Source organism: Rutidosis leptorrhynchoides, chromosome 3, assembly GCF_046630445.1.
Source record: "Rutidosis leptorrhynchoides isolate AG116_Rl617_1_P2 chromosome 3, CSIRO_AGI_Rlap_v1, whole genome shotgun sequence".
NCBI classification, from domain to species: Eukaryota; Viridiplantae; Streptophyta; class Magnoliopsida; order Asterales; family Asteraceae; genus Rutidosis; species Rutidosis leptorrhynchoides.
The window spans coordinates 423134296-423147265 of record NC_092335.1 but is presented as its reverse complement, the minus strand read 5'-3'; the positions used below and the strand labels follow the sequence as shown (position 1 = coordinate 423147265).

General features: G+C 32.2%; 1 non-coding gene across 1 annotated transcript; it reads right to left on the bottom strand.

Moving 5' to 3' along the window:
- Positions 1 to 5717: 5717 nt before the first annotated feature.
- On the bottom strand, positions 5718 to 5824 carry LOC139903564 (small nucleolar RNA R71). Its single transcript, XR_011778375.1, has one exon. It is a non-coding gene; the product is annotated as a small nucleolar RNA R71 (small nucleolar RNA).
- Between the last annotated feature and the right edge of the window lie 7146 nt (positions 5825 to 12970).

Here is a 12970-nt window from a genome sequence, read left to right as displayed (position 1 = left end):
CGTTTGACTCAGATTTGAACACCACATTTTGGAATCTTTACTTCATCTAGAACCTGCAAAAGAAACCCAATATCCTATACAAGTACTATATGCATTAAGTGTGTGAGATTTGGTCTTATTGTGTGAAAATAACATAACATTCCAAATGTGGTAAACCCAACATTCTTAGAGAAGTGTATTGATTGTCATTTTGGGTAATCTCAATTTGGTCAAGACTTAGTTAGGTTCATTAATGCATTTGGATCAATCCTAAAGACTAGCCAACATGTCATTAACTTCCTAGTTTCAATTAATCACAAATCATATTCATTTCAAGATTAAATAAAGATTAATTGAAAGATGTCTTTCTAAGTTAAACATTAAGTGTTTGAAAGATGTCTTTCTAAGTTAAACATTAAGTGTGTAAAGACATCAATGTTAAGTTGTACGTGGACATGTTACATAATGTGTTAATTAGACAAGACCAAATTGATTATTGACCTTTATTGTTTGTGAACCATTTTACACTTAATTCATTGAAGTAAACTAGTTATTTGAATCCTAGTGTAATAACTAATAACACATAGCAAACATGTTAACAAGTTGGCAAATTAATGAGTATTAAACATATTAGCAAGTATCAAATAATACTCACACATAGCAAGAGATAGTTATTCTAAAATCAATCATATGGATATTTGCACAACACTATGATTTAAGCTTTCGCAAGCTTACTTGCAATATAACATATTGCATGATTAATGTGTAAGCACACATTAATGTTCAACACATGTACAAGGGAAGAGCAATCTCTAGTTAGGACTTGGTGACCATCCTAAATGTATCTAAGTGTATTTTAGGATTATAAGTCGTTACTAATTACACTTAAAAATTTTGTTCTTCATTTGTCCTTAATTTGTTACTAAGTGATCTTTAATTGTAATTAGTGTTCTAGTGACTTTAGCTTATGTGTGTTGGTACTTGGTGATCATTCTAAGAATGTCTAGACAAAAGATCACAAGTTATTGATTAACACTTATGTGTTATGCCTAATCATGGTTAAATTGTCATTAAGATGTAATTAAGTGTAATTAACCAAGATTAGTGTTTTTATGACCAAAACTCAATCGAATATGGAGGTGACATCTATTCTAAGCGTGTTGAGAAAGGTTTCATGAATTATAGATGTCGGGAAGTGGTCAAACTAAATTTGATCAAAAATGGTGACAGAGAATTCTGCGGTCGCACAGCGGTTGACCATGGTGGCGATCGTGCAACTTGTTTTCACAAAACTGTATTGCAGATTCAGTCTGGGCTTCTACGGTCAGGTATACGGTCGACCGTACTTTGATCGTGTACTTTAATGATCTTTATTTCCATTCTAAGTTTTGTTTGATTTGGTCATTTGCAAGATCAAGTATGGATTAGTGAACTTGCGTGTTTTATGTTAAGATGTCGATCATCACTTATGCATATGTATGTGTTATCATCAAAACATATTCTTTGGTTAAGGATCTGTCACGACCCTACTTTTTCCGTTATCTTTTACCGTTTATTATTTAATGTCCATTTATTGTTATTAGTGCCATGTCATTTCTATGACCTATGTTATTATTTTTGTAATAATATATTAATTATTATGTGTTATGTGAATATTTTTATTCATATTTAAAGTTGTGCGATTCTACGTGTCGTGGATTTCTATCCGGCGAATCTTTTCGGTTTTCAAACCAACGGTCAAACTTTTGGGGTTTTTAAATCTAAATTATTTTAAATATGATATTTTGATGTTATATGATTATATATAGTGTTGATAATGCTAAATACGAACATATATTTCATAGCGTTATCCTTCAAGAAAGACAAGCTTTTAGTTGCAATTGTTCAATTTACAAGTGATATTCGTTTAAATAATAAAAGGTGAAGACAAAAGACAGATTCGACGAATTGAAGACGCAAATGACCAAAAAGCTAAAAAGTACAAAGTACAATCCAAGTGGTTCAAATTATTGATGAGAAACGTCTAAAAATTACAAGAGTACAAGCCGTGAAACGCAAAGTACAAGATATTAAATCGTACGAAAAGGCGTTCGAAAATCCGGAACCGAGACATGAACCAACTTTCAGCGCGCGACGCAACGGACCAAAAATTACAAGTCAACTATGCACAAGAATACAATATAATATATAATTAATTATATATATTATTATATATTATATTTATAAGCAGCCCACGTTTAACTCAAAGAGATGAGCTGGAATCCAATGCTCCACGACTGCGGAGCTTTGAAGCAGGAAAATGCCGCACTCGCCGAGATGTACATTTCAACGTGGGCCTGTAAAAGGCAACAAATTCTGCTCGATCAAACACACCTTTTTCTTTTCCTTTCTCTCAACATATACGATATATATATATATATATTTATATTTTATAATCATAATTTTAATTTAAGTTTAATAATAATAAGGTTATGTTAGCGAATGTTTTAAGTTTGTAAGTCGAAATTCTGTTCGTGTAACACTACGCGATTAATACTCATTGTAAGTCATGTTCAACCTTTTTAAATTAATGTCTTGTAGCTAAGTTATTATTATGCTTATTTAAATCGAAGTAATCATGATGTTGGACTAAATATTAAAGACGAGGTTATTGGGCTTTGGACCATAATTGGGGTTTAGACAAAAGACCGACACTTGTAGAAATTGGACTATGGGCTATTAATGGGCTTTATATTTAGTTAACTGAATGATAGTTCGTTAATTTAATATAGAGATTTACAATTTGAGGTAATTATAAATAACCACATACACTCGATCGGATACGATGGGCGGGATATTTATAAATACTAATAATCGTTCATTTAACCAGATACGGGGATGGATTAATAGTCAATGGACTTATTAAAATAGGAGTGGATTACATACAAGGACACCTGGTGTAATTGTTAGTAAAGTATTAAAACCTTGGATTGCACACAGTCGATAACCTGGTGTAATCATTAACAATGTATTAAAACCTTATTACAGTTTAAGTCCCCAATTAGTTGGAATATTTGACTTCGGGTATAGGATAATTTGACGAGGACACTCGCACTTTATATTTATGACTGATGGACGATTATGGACAAAAACCAGATGGACATATCGAATAATCCAGGACAAAGGACAATTAACCCATGGTAATAAATTAAAATCAACACGTCAAACATCATGATTACGGAAGTTTAAATAAGCATAATTCCTTTATTTTATATCTCATCGTATTTTTAATTATCGCAATTTTATTTATCGTCATTTTATTTATCGCACTTTTAATTATCGCAATTTTATTATCGTCATTTACTTTACGCTTTAAATTAAGTCATTTGTATATTTAATATTTTACATTAGGTTTTAATTGCGACTTAAGACATAAAATCGACAAACCGATCATTAAACGGTAAAACCTCCTTTTTATAATAATAATACTACTTATATATATTTATATACAAATATAGTTTAAAATATAATATAGCGTTAAATTTAGTTGTATCCTTGTGGAACGAACCGGACTTACTAAAAACTACACTACTTTACGATTAGGTACACTGCCTATAGTGTTGTAGCAAGGTTTAGGTATATCTATTCTATAAATAAATAAATAACTTATGTAAAATTGTATCGTATTTAATAGTATTTCGCAATAAAAATATAACTATTTCGTATACACCTCGCATAACATCAAGTATTTTTGGTACCGTTGCCAGGGATCTTCAACAACGCCGAAAGCGAAACGCTATAAAAAAATTAGTTTCTAAGTTATTTTTGTAAAAATATATGTTTATAAGCTTTAAATATTAAAAATACAAAAATATAAAAAAAAGATAAAAATATATATCTATATTTTTAGAGTTAAAAATAAAAAGTTCATATTTATTAGAAGTTATAAAAGCTAATAAGTAATATTTTTTTTAAGTTTTATTATGTTTTTTTTATAAATTAAAAATTTAAAAATCAAAAAAAAAAAAAAAATACACGCTGAACCTGTCAAATTTGAGCATGCAATCGTTTGAATCTACATACTCCGGACTCACGGAGGTTTTGGGCAGCTAAAATCCGCACTCGCGGAGCTGTCAGACAGCTGCAACCTGGTACGTGCATTAATTACGGGATTAGGGTTATTTATTAATTATTATTATTATTATTATTATTAAACCTAATTATGGTTTTAGTTAATTAATATATTTAGTTTAGTTTTAATTTTATTTGTAATATTAAGTGTAATTATGTTTTATAAATTTATAAAATTAATACTTTTATACAATAATAAAAATAATATTTTTATAAAAATTGTATTTTTATAACTTTAAGTTTTATTTTTATATTTTGTATCTTTTTATTTCGTTTAATCGTAATTTGTATATTTATCGTTCGTATTTAGTTTAAACTTAGTTTTTGCCGTAGTATTTTATATTTTTAGATTTTTAGGCATTGCCGTAAAATCCCTTAAGTGCTTTTTCTTTAGATTAAGAGTTAAGAGCTTTAGAATTTTATGACGTCACTTATCGCTTTAATATTTAATAGATTTTAGTGCCTAATTAAGTTATTGCCGTTTTGGATATAGAATTCCTTTAAGCTTTAATACCTTTAGACGTAAGTTTTAATTCTTAGTTTTTAGGCTTTTAAGTTTCGACGCCTTATTTTATAATTATTATTTTTCGACTTTTATTTTTCGACGATAATTTTCCGACCACTTATTTTTCGACGCGCTTTTCTTTTTCATTTCGGCGCTCTAGTTTTTAGGACATAGATTTTATTTTCTTTAAAATTTCGACGAAAAAAATTATTTTAAGCGGTTAAATTGATAGACATCCAAAATTTTCTGGTTCGTAGTAATAGTTGGATTTGTTAGTGGCGAGTTGTGGACTTCCGATTTAAAGGGTCCTGGCTACCTGCTGCATCTATTGGCTATTCGAAACGTGGGCAAAATCAGAAAAGTCTATTAATTTGATAACTTATATAATTTTTATCTTTATAACTAATAGAATATTCAGTGAATGCACCGAGCAAAACGTTCACCACCTTTCATACGTTCACCACCTGTAACTCGATCAAGACATCTAGCCAACATTGTCGCCGTTGATTTCTCTTTAGAATCGTCATCTAGTCGACCAAGTACTCCAATTCAAATTTCCGATAATCCATTTTTTGAACTCGACCTCACAATTGAGAATCCGGAGGATATTCAGGGACAATTCAGAGATCCTGAACCACTAATCATTCCTCCTGAACCACAAATCACTCATCCAGAGATTGTCGAGGAAGAAACCCTTAAGTCAGAATCCTCTAGTGATTCAGATTCAACAAACTCAATCATGGAAAATCTGGAACCTCTAAGTATGGAAGATCGAATGAGGGCTAAACGCACTGGCCAAGGTCACACAATTACTCAACCAGACATTAATGCGCCAGATTATGAAATCAAAGGACAAATCCTACACAAGGTAACTAATCAATGCCAATTTAGTGGTGCGCTGAAGAAAGATCCAAACGAACATCTTCGTACCTTTAATAGGATCTGTACTCTGTTCAAAATCAGAGAAGTTGAGGATGAACAGATCTATCTCATGTTATTTACCTGGACTTTAAAGGGAGAAGCCAAAGATTGGTTAGAATCGTTACCTGAAGGGGCGATTGATACATGGGATGTCTTAGTTGAAAATTTTCTTAAACAATTCTTTCCTGCATCTAAAGCTGTGAGACTTCAAGGAGAAATTGTCACGTTCACACAAAAGCCAAATGAAACTCTATATGAGGCATGGACAAGATTTGGAAAATTATTGAGAGGATGTCCTCAACATGGTTTAGACACTTATCAAATAGTACAAATAATCTACCAAGGATGCGATATTACTACACGAAAAGACATTGATATAGCAGCTGGTGGTTCCATTATGAAGAAAACCGCAACTGAAGCTTACAAAATTATTGATAACACTGCTTCCCACTCACATAAGTGGCATCAAGAAAAAGACATCGTTAGATCATCTAAAGCGGCTAGAGCCGATTCTAGCCATGACTTTGATTCCATTTCCGCAAAGTTAGATGCTTTCGAGAGACGAATGGAAAAGATGACTAAAGATATTCACGCAATACGAATTAGTTATGAGCAGTGTGGAGGACCACATTTGACAAAAGATTGTCTCAGTATTGAACAAACAATGGAACAAAGAGAGAATGTTTCATACATGAACCAAAGGCTTGGAAATAATTATCAGAATAATTATCAACCGCCAAGACCAAACTACAATCAAAATCAGAATTATAACCGAAATGTTCCATACAACAACCAACAAGGTCCTAGCAATCAGCAAGTATCCAATAATACTTACAATCAGCAAAGACATATTTTTCAAAATAAACCACCACAAACCGATGATAAAAAGCCAAATTTAGAAGACATGATGTCAAAGCTAGTTGAATCTCAAACTCAGTTTTTCACATCTCAGAAACAAACCAATGAACAAAATGCTCAAAAATTTAGAAATCAACAAGCTTCTATTCAAAATCTGGAACAAGAAGTGAGCAACCTAGCAAGGTTAATAGGAGAAAGAAAACCGGGAAGTTTACCTAGTGATACAAATGCTAACCCCCGAAATGAAACAGCTAAAGCCATTACCACAAGAAGTGGTATTACACTTAAACCACCTGAAATTCCTGTAAATTCTGATGACGCTATTCCTACTACACAAGCACCACAATCTGATCAAGAAAAGGAAAAAGAACCGGTAGTTGAAAAGGTTAATGAAGATAACACAGTTAAGGCAAAACCTTATGTTAAACCATACCAACCACCGCTTCCTTACCCGAGTAAAATGAGAAAAGAAAGACTTGAAGCCGAACAATCCAAATTCTTAGAGATGTTTAAACAAATAAATATCAATCTTCCTTTCATTGATGTAATTTCAGGAATGCCTAGGTATGCTAAATTCTTGAAAGATCTAATCACAAATAGAAAGAAAATGGAAGAACTCTCGGCTGTTACTATGAATGCTAATTGTTCTGCAGTGTTGTTGAATAAGATACCAGAAAAATTATCAGATCCAGGAAGTTTCACAATTCCATGTTTTCTGGGTAGTCTTAGTTTAATAGAAGCATTGGCAGATTTAGGTGCTAGTGTAAATTTAATTCCATATTCATTATACACTAAACTAGACCTCGGAGAATTAAAACCAACACGAATAAGCATACAACTAGCAGATCGATCAGTAAAATATCCTAGAGGGATAATGGAAAACATGCTAGTTAAAGCTGGTACTTTAGTATTTCCAGTAGATTTTGTTATTCTCGACATGGAAGAAGATTCTCGAGTTCCTCTCATATTAGGAAGACCATTCTTAAACACGGCTAAAGCAATAATAGACGTGTTCGGTAAGAAACTGACCCTAAGTATAGAGGACGAGAGTGTTACCTTTTCTGTTGATAGAGCCATGCAACAACCGAAATCTGTTGATGATACATGTTATTATATTCAAACTATAGATTCACATGCAGAATTGTTAGAAGAATTTCCAGAATTACAAGGAATAGGAGAATGTTCTTTAGGAGAAAGAACTGAACCAATTGATGAAGCTGAAATGTTAGCCGTACTCATGGCTAATGAATACGAACCAACAACAGAAGAACTTCAAATGCTAAAAGAGGAAGACAGATATCGATACAAATCTTCGATAGAAGAACCACCGATATTAGAGTTAAAGCCACTTCCAACCCATTTGAAATACGCTTATTTATATGGTGAATCCAAATTACATGTAATAATAACGTCTTCTCTTACGAAAAATGAAAAATCTCGACTCATTTCTGTGCTAAAAGCTCATAAACCAGCTATTGCATGGAAGATTCATGACATTAAAGGCATAAGTCCTTCGTATTGCACACATAAAATCCTTATGGAAGAAAGTCATAAAACATATGTGCAACGTCAACGAAGACTAAATCCAAATATGCAAGATGTTGTTAAGAAAGAAATTAATAAACTGCTCGATGCAGATTTAATTTATCCAATCTTTGATAGTCCATGGGTTAGCCTAGTTCAATGTGTACCTAAGAAGGGTGGCATGACTGTCATCACAAATGAAAAAGATGAGCTTACTCCTACTAGGACTATAACAGGATGGCGTGTCTGTATTGATTATAGAAAATTAAATGACGCCACCAGAAAAGATCGCTTTCCCTTACCTTTCATTGATTAAATGTTGGAAAGGTTAGCTGGGAACAGTTACTATTGTTTTCTTGACGGTTTTTCCGGATATTTTCAAATTTCAATCGCACCCGAGGACCAAGATAAAACCACCTTCACGTGCCCTTATGGTACTTTTGCTTACAAACGCATGCCATTTGGACTTTGCAATGCCCCTGCAACCTTTCAAAGGTGGATGATGGCAATTTTTCACGACATGATAGAAGAATGCACGGAAGTTTTCATGGATGACTTTTCAGTCTTCGGTGATACTTTTGAAACATGTCTAGTTAATCTTGAACGAATGCTTATTAGATGCGAGCAATCAAATCTAGTTCTTAATTGGGAGAAATGCCATTTCATGGTTAAAGAAGGCATCGTTCTTGGTCATAAAATTTCAAAGGAAGGAATTGAAGTGGATAGAGCTAAAGTAGATGTAATTGCTAAACTTCCACATCCCACCAATGTTAGAGGAGTTAGGAGTTTTCTAGGGCATGCCGGTTTTTACCGACGTTTCATAAAAGATTTTTCTAAAATTGTCACTCCTATGAATAAACTCCTAGAAAAAGATGCTCCATTCATCTTTTTGGATGAATGCATCAAATCTTTTAATATTCTTAAAGAAAAACTCACTAATGCGCCAATCATGATAACTCCAAATTGGAATCTACCATTTGAACTCATGTGCGATGCAAGTGATTTTGCAATGGGAGCCGTTTTAGGACAAAGGATTGAAAAACGATTTCAACCTATTTATTACGCTAGTAAGACGTTACAAGGAGCACAAACGAATTACACAACTACTGAAAAAGAACTCCTTGCTATTGTCTTTGCTTTTGACAAATTTCGTTCATATCTCGTTCTAGCTAAAATGGTGGTCTATACCGACCATTCTGCTCTTAGATACCTATTTTCAAAACAAGATGCTAAACCACGATTAATCCGTTGGATCTTACTCTTACAAGAGTTCGATATTGAAATCCGAGATAAAAAGGGAGAAGAAAATCTCACCGCTGATCATCTTTCTCGTCTTGAAAATCCCGAATTAGACGTTTTAAATGAATCGGCCATACAAGATAACTTTCCTGATGAATATCTCTTGAAAATCGATTATAGTAAAATTCCATGGTTTGCAGACTATGCAAACTACTTAGTATGTGGATTCCTTGAAAAAGGGTTGTCGTACCAAAAATGAAAGAAATTCTTTAGTGATATAAAACACTATTTTTGAGAAGATCCACATTTGTTTAAAAGTTGTCCCGATGGAATAATACGCCGATGCGTATTCGGAGATGAAGCTAGTCAAATCTTAAACCATTGTCACACAGGACCAACAGGAGGGCATTATGGGCCTTAACTAACAGCAAGAAAAGTCTACGATACTGGATTCTATTGGCCTACAATTTTCAAAGACGCACACCTTCTTTGTAAATCCTGTGATGCTTGTCAAAGGGTCGAAAAAATAAGTCAACGTGATGAAATGCCACAAAATGTCATTCAAGTATGTGAAGTATTTGACGTTTGGGGTATTGACTTTATGGGTACATTTCCAAAATCACATAGTAATCTCTAAATTCTCGTTGCCATTGATTATGTATCTAAATGGGCGAAAGCACGAGCTTTCTCAACTAACGATGCACGAGTTGTACTCAACTTCTTAAAACATCTTTTTGCAAGGTTTGGAACACCGAAAGCTTTAATAAGTGATCGGGGTACTCATTTCTGTTATAATCAACTTGAGAAAGTTCTTAAAAGATATGGAGTAACTCATAAAAATCTCAACCGGTTATCATCCACAAACAAGTGGACAAGTTGAAAATACCAACCGAGCTTTAAAACGTATTCTAGAGAAAACCGTTGGATCAAATCCGAAGGAATGGTCCATGAAATTGGAGGATGCACTCTGGGCTTTTAGAACCGCTTACAAAACTCTAATTGGAACCACATCTTTTAAACTTGTTTACGAAAAAACATTTCACCTTCCAGTAGAAATTAAGCATAAAGCATTTTGGGCTTTGAAGACATGTAATCTTGATTTACATGAAGCCGGACGTCTACGATTAAGTCAATTAAATGAATTAGAAGAGTTAAGACATGAAGCATATGAAAATTCGTTAATCTATAAGGAAAGAACAAAGAAATGGCATGATAAAAGAATCAGAAGTTCAAAAAAATTTAAAGAAGGAGACAGAGTTCTTCTTTTCAATTCACGATTCAAGCTATCTCCTGGAAAATTGAAATCAAAATGGTCTGGACCATTTATAGTCAAAAGAGTTTTCCCATACGGAACAGTAGAATTAATAAATTCAAATGGGATTGAATTTAAGGTTAATGGTCACAGAGTTAAACATTACATAGATAATCCAATGGAAGTTGAAGATGAAGTTAATCACAATTTCGACACCACAGCTAACTATGTGTGGGAAGATTCGAATCTTTTAAGGATAATATGTATTTCTGTTAGAGTTAGATATTCTGTTTTCGTGTAGTTCTCGAAAATGGAATCCGAATGGTCTTTCCCTAGCAGACCCTAAAGAACTAGTCTTCTCCCCCCATTCTGAATTTTTATTTCTTTTAGGTTTTACGAGATGAAGAATTCCTTTGATTTGAACCATGGTCTACTACTACACGCTTTGATTACTAAACGTAATAATGACACACTCCCGAGTGAAGTGGTATCATTCATAAGAGGCAAAATGGACGAATTGAGGAAAGAACTCAGGAAGAATCATCATAAGATACATCTTGGTAAAGGAAAATCAAAATCCGCAACAAAAAGAAGAGCACGACACCTTGAAAGATGTCATAAATGCGGAAAATGGTCACACGAAGGTAAATGTTCGAACAATCAAACATATTCAAATACCTAATTTGTTACTCTATGCAGAGAAGGACCGTTCATATGTTTATAAGAAAAGTTATTGAAGAATCGAGGTTACACTTATGTAGCTATGGAAAACCAAATCACACGACTCTCCTATGAGTCGGCTAAAGCAGGTCTCTGAGAATTCTTTCTCATAGGTAAGTATGTACAGTTTTTATTTTATTTTATTGCTTTTAACCTTTTGATAATAAACGCTGAATCGTTCGCTATAAAGTATTAAATTGATATTCAATAAAATTAGGTATGTGAAACCGAAATTATTGATATCATACAAAAATTTATTACATCACTGCGAAATTTACCATTTATTCATAAGGTATAAATATCTTTAATCAATCAATCTAAAATATTTCAAAAATTCGTCATGAGTAAAACTAGGTAAAATAGCCGAAATTACTTTACCCAAAAGAGGGGAGTATATTTTTGATAATATTTGATTGATTAAAGTGGGATAAAAGACCAAATTTTTTTTTTTATTTTTATTTTTACCTTGTTTTTAAAATTAATATATAAATATTAAATTATTATTGTAAATTTTTAAAATCAATATATTTAATTTTGTAAATATTTTAAAAAAACCAATATTTTTAATATAAGTTTGTAAAACTAATATATATAAATATTAATAATATTTATATGAAATCTTATGTATTTTAAACTTAAGTTTGGTGTGAATTTAAAAACAAAATTTACTTAATTTCATTAAGTTAAAAATTTGATATTTAAAATTCGCTGTGAGTTGAAGACTAGGTTATGAAACCGAAATTGCTTTACCCGAAGGCGGGACGAGAAATTTTATTATCATTATTTTTAATCTTATTGAATTAAAGTATGCCAAAAACATTAAAAAAAAACTCAAAATCTTTGCTTTTAAAACAATCGCTTTAAAATGACAAATTTTAAAATTTGGTCGAGGGACGGACTAGGTAAACGTACCGAAACAACCTCCTCCTAAATAAAAAGGAAAACAAAATTTTAAATTACTGAATTAATTGTTTTATTAATAAAGGTTTTATATAAAAAAAAACAAAACAAAATCCGCACTCGCGGAGCTGCAAAGGGTCCCACTTCCGCACTCGCGGAGTTTGAAAAACCCAGAAAAGATAAACTGGTCGAACAGACCAGTCTCTACACACCAACACAATTTTCTATAAAAATACCCAAAAACACTCTCAAAATCACGATTTTTCACCGTTAATCATCAAATTTTTTGTTGCACGATGAGGAGATTCTTCCCAAGAAGTTACTCAAGGAAATCGGTAATTTCTACATCTAAACACTCTTTAATCCGGATTTCTAGTGTTCTTGAGCAAAATTATACCTAATTTGATTTTGATGATTTCTAGTGTAATTGTGCTTAAATTGTTTGTATATTATGCTTGTATAACCTAGATTGATGCTATTTAACATGATTAGAAGCCTTAAACTTCAAATTTTGAGTAATCTAGGGTTTGTGTTCTTGAGCAAAATTGGGGCTTTTTGATATAAACAGGTTATGGCCGAATTTTGTTGTTGGTTTATGCTAAATTAAGTAGTGTAACATGTTTAGGTTGCTAAATGATCAAAACTTTGATCCTAAACATGATTTTTGAGAATTAAAGTAGACTTTTTGAGTCAAAAATGCATGAACTTGATTTAATTGATATGAATGTCATGTGGAACTTGTTTAATTGCTATAATGATTATTTTTGACATGATTTAGAAGATGAATGCTAAGGAACATTGTATACATTTTCATATATGTTTATTTGTAAAAGTGTAGAATTGTTAATATTGTGAAAATGCGTATAAAGTTTAATATGGATTAAATATGTCATTATGATTGTTTTGATTTATGATTCTGCTAACACTATTGCATATTTGGATGTACAAAAATTGTGTTTAAT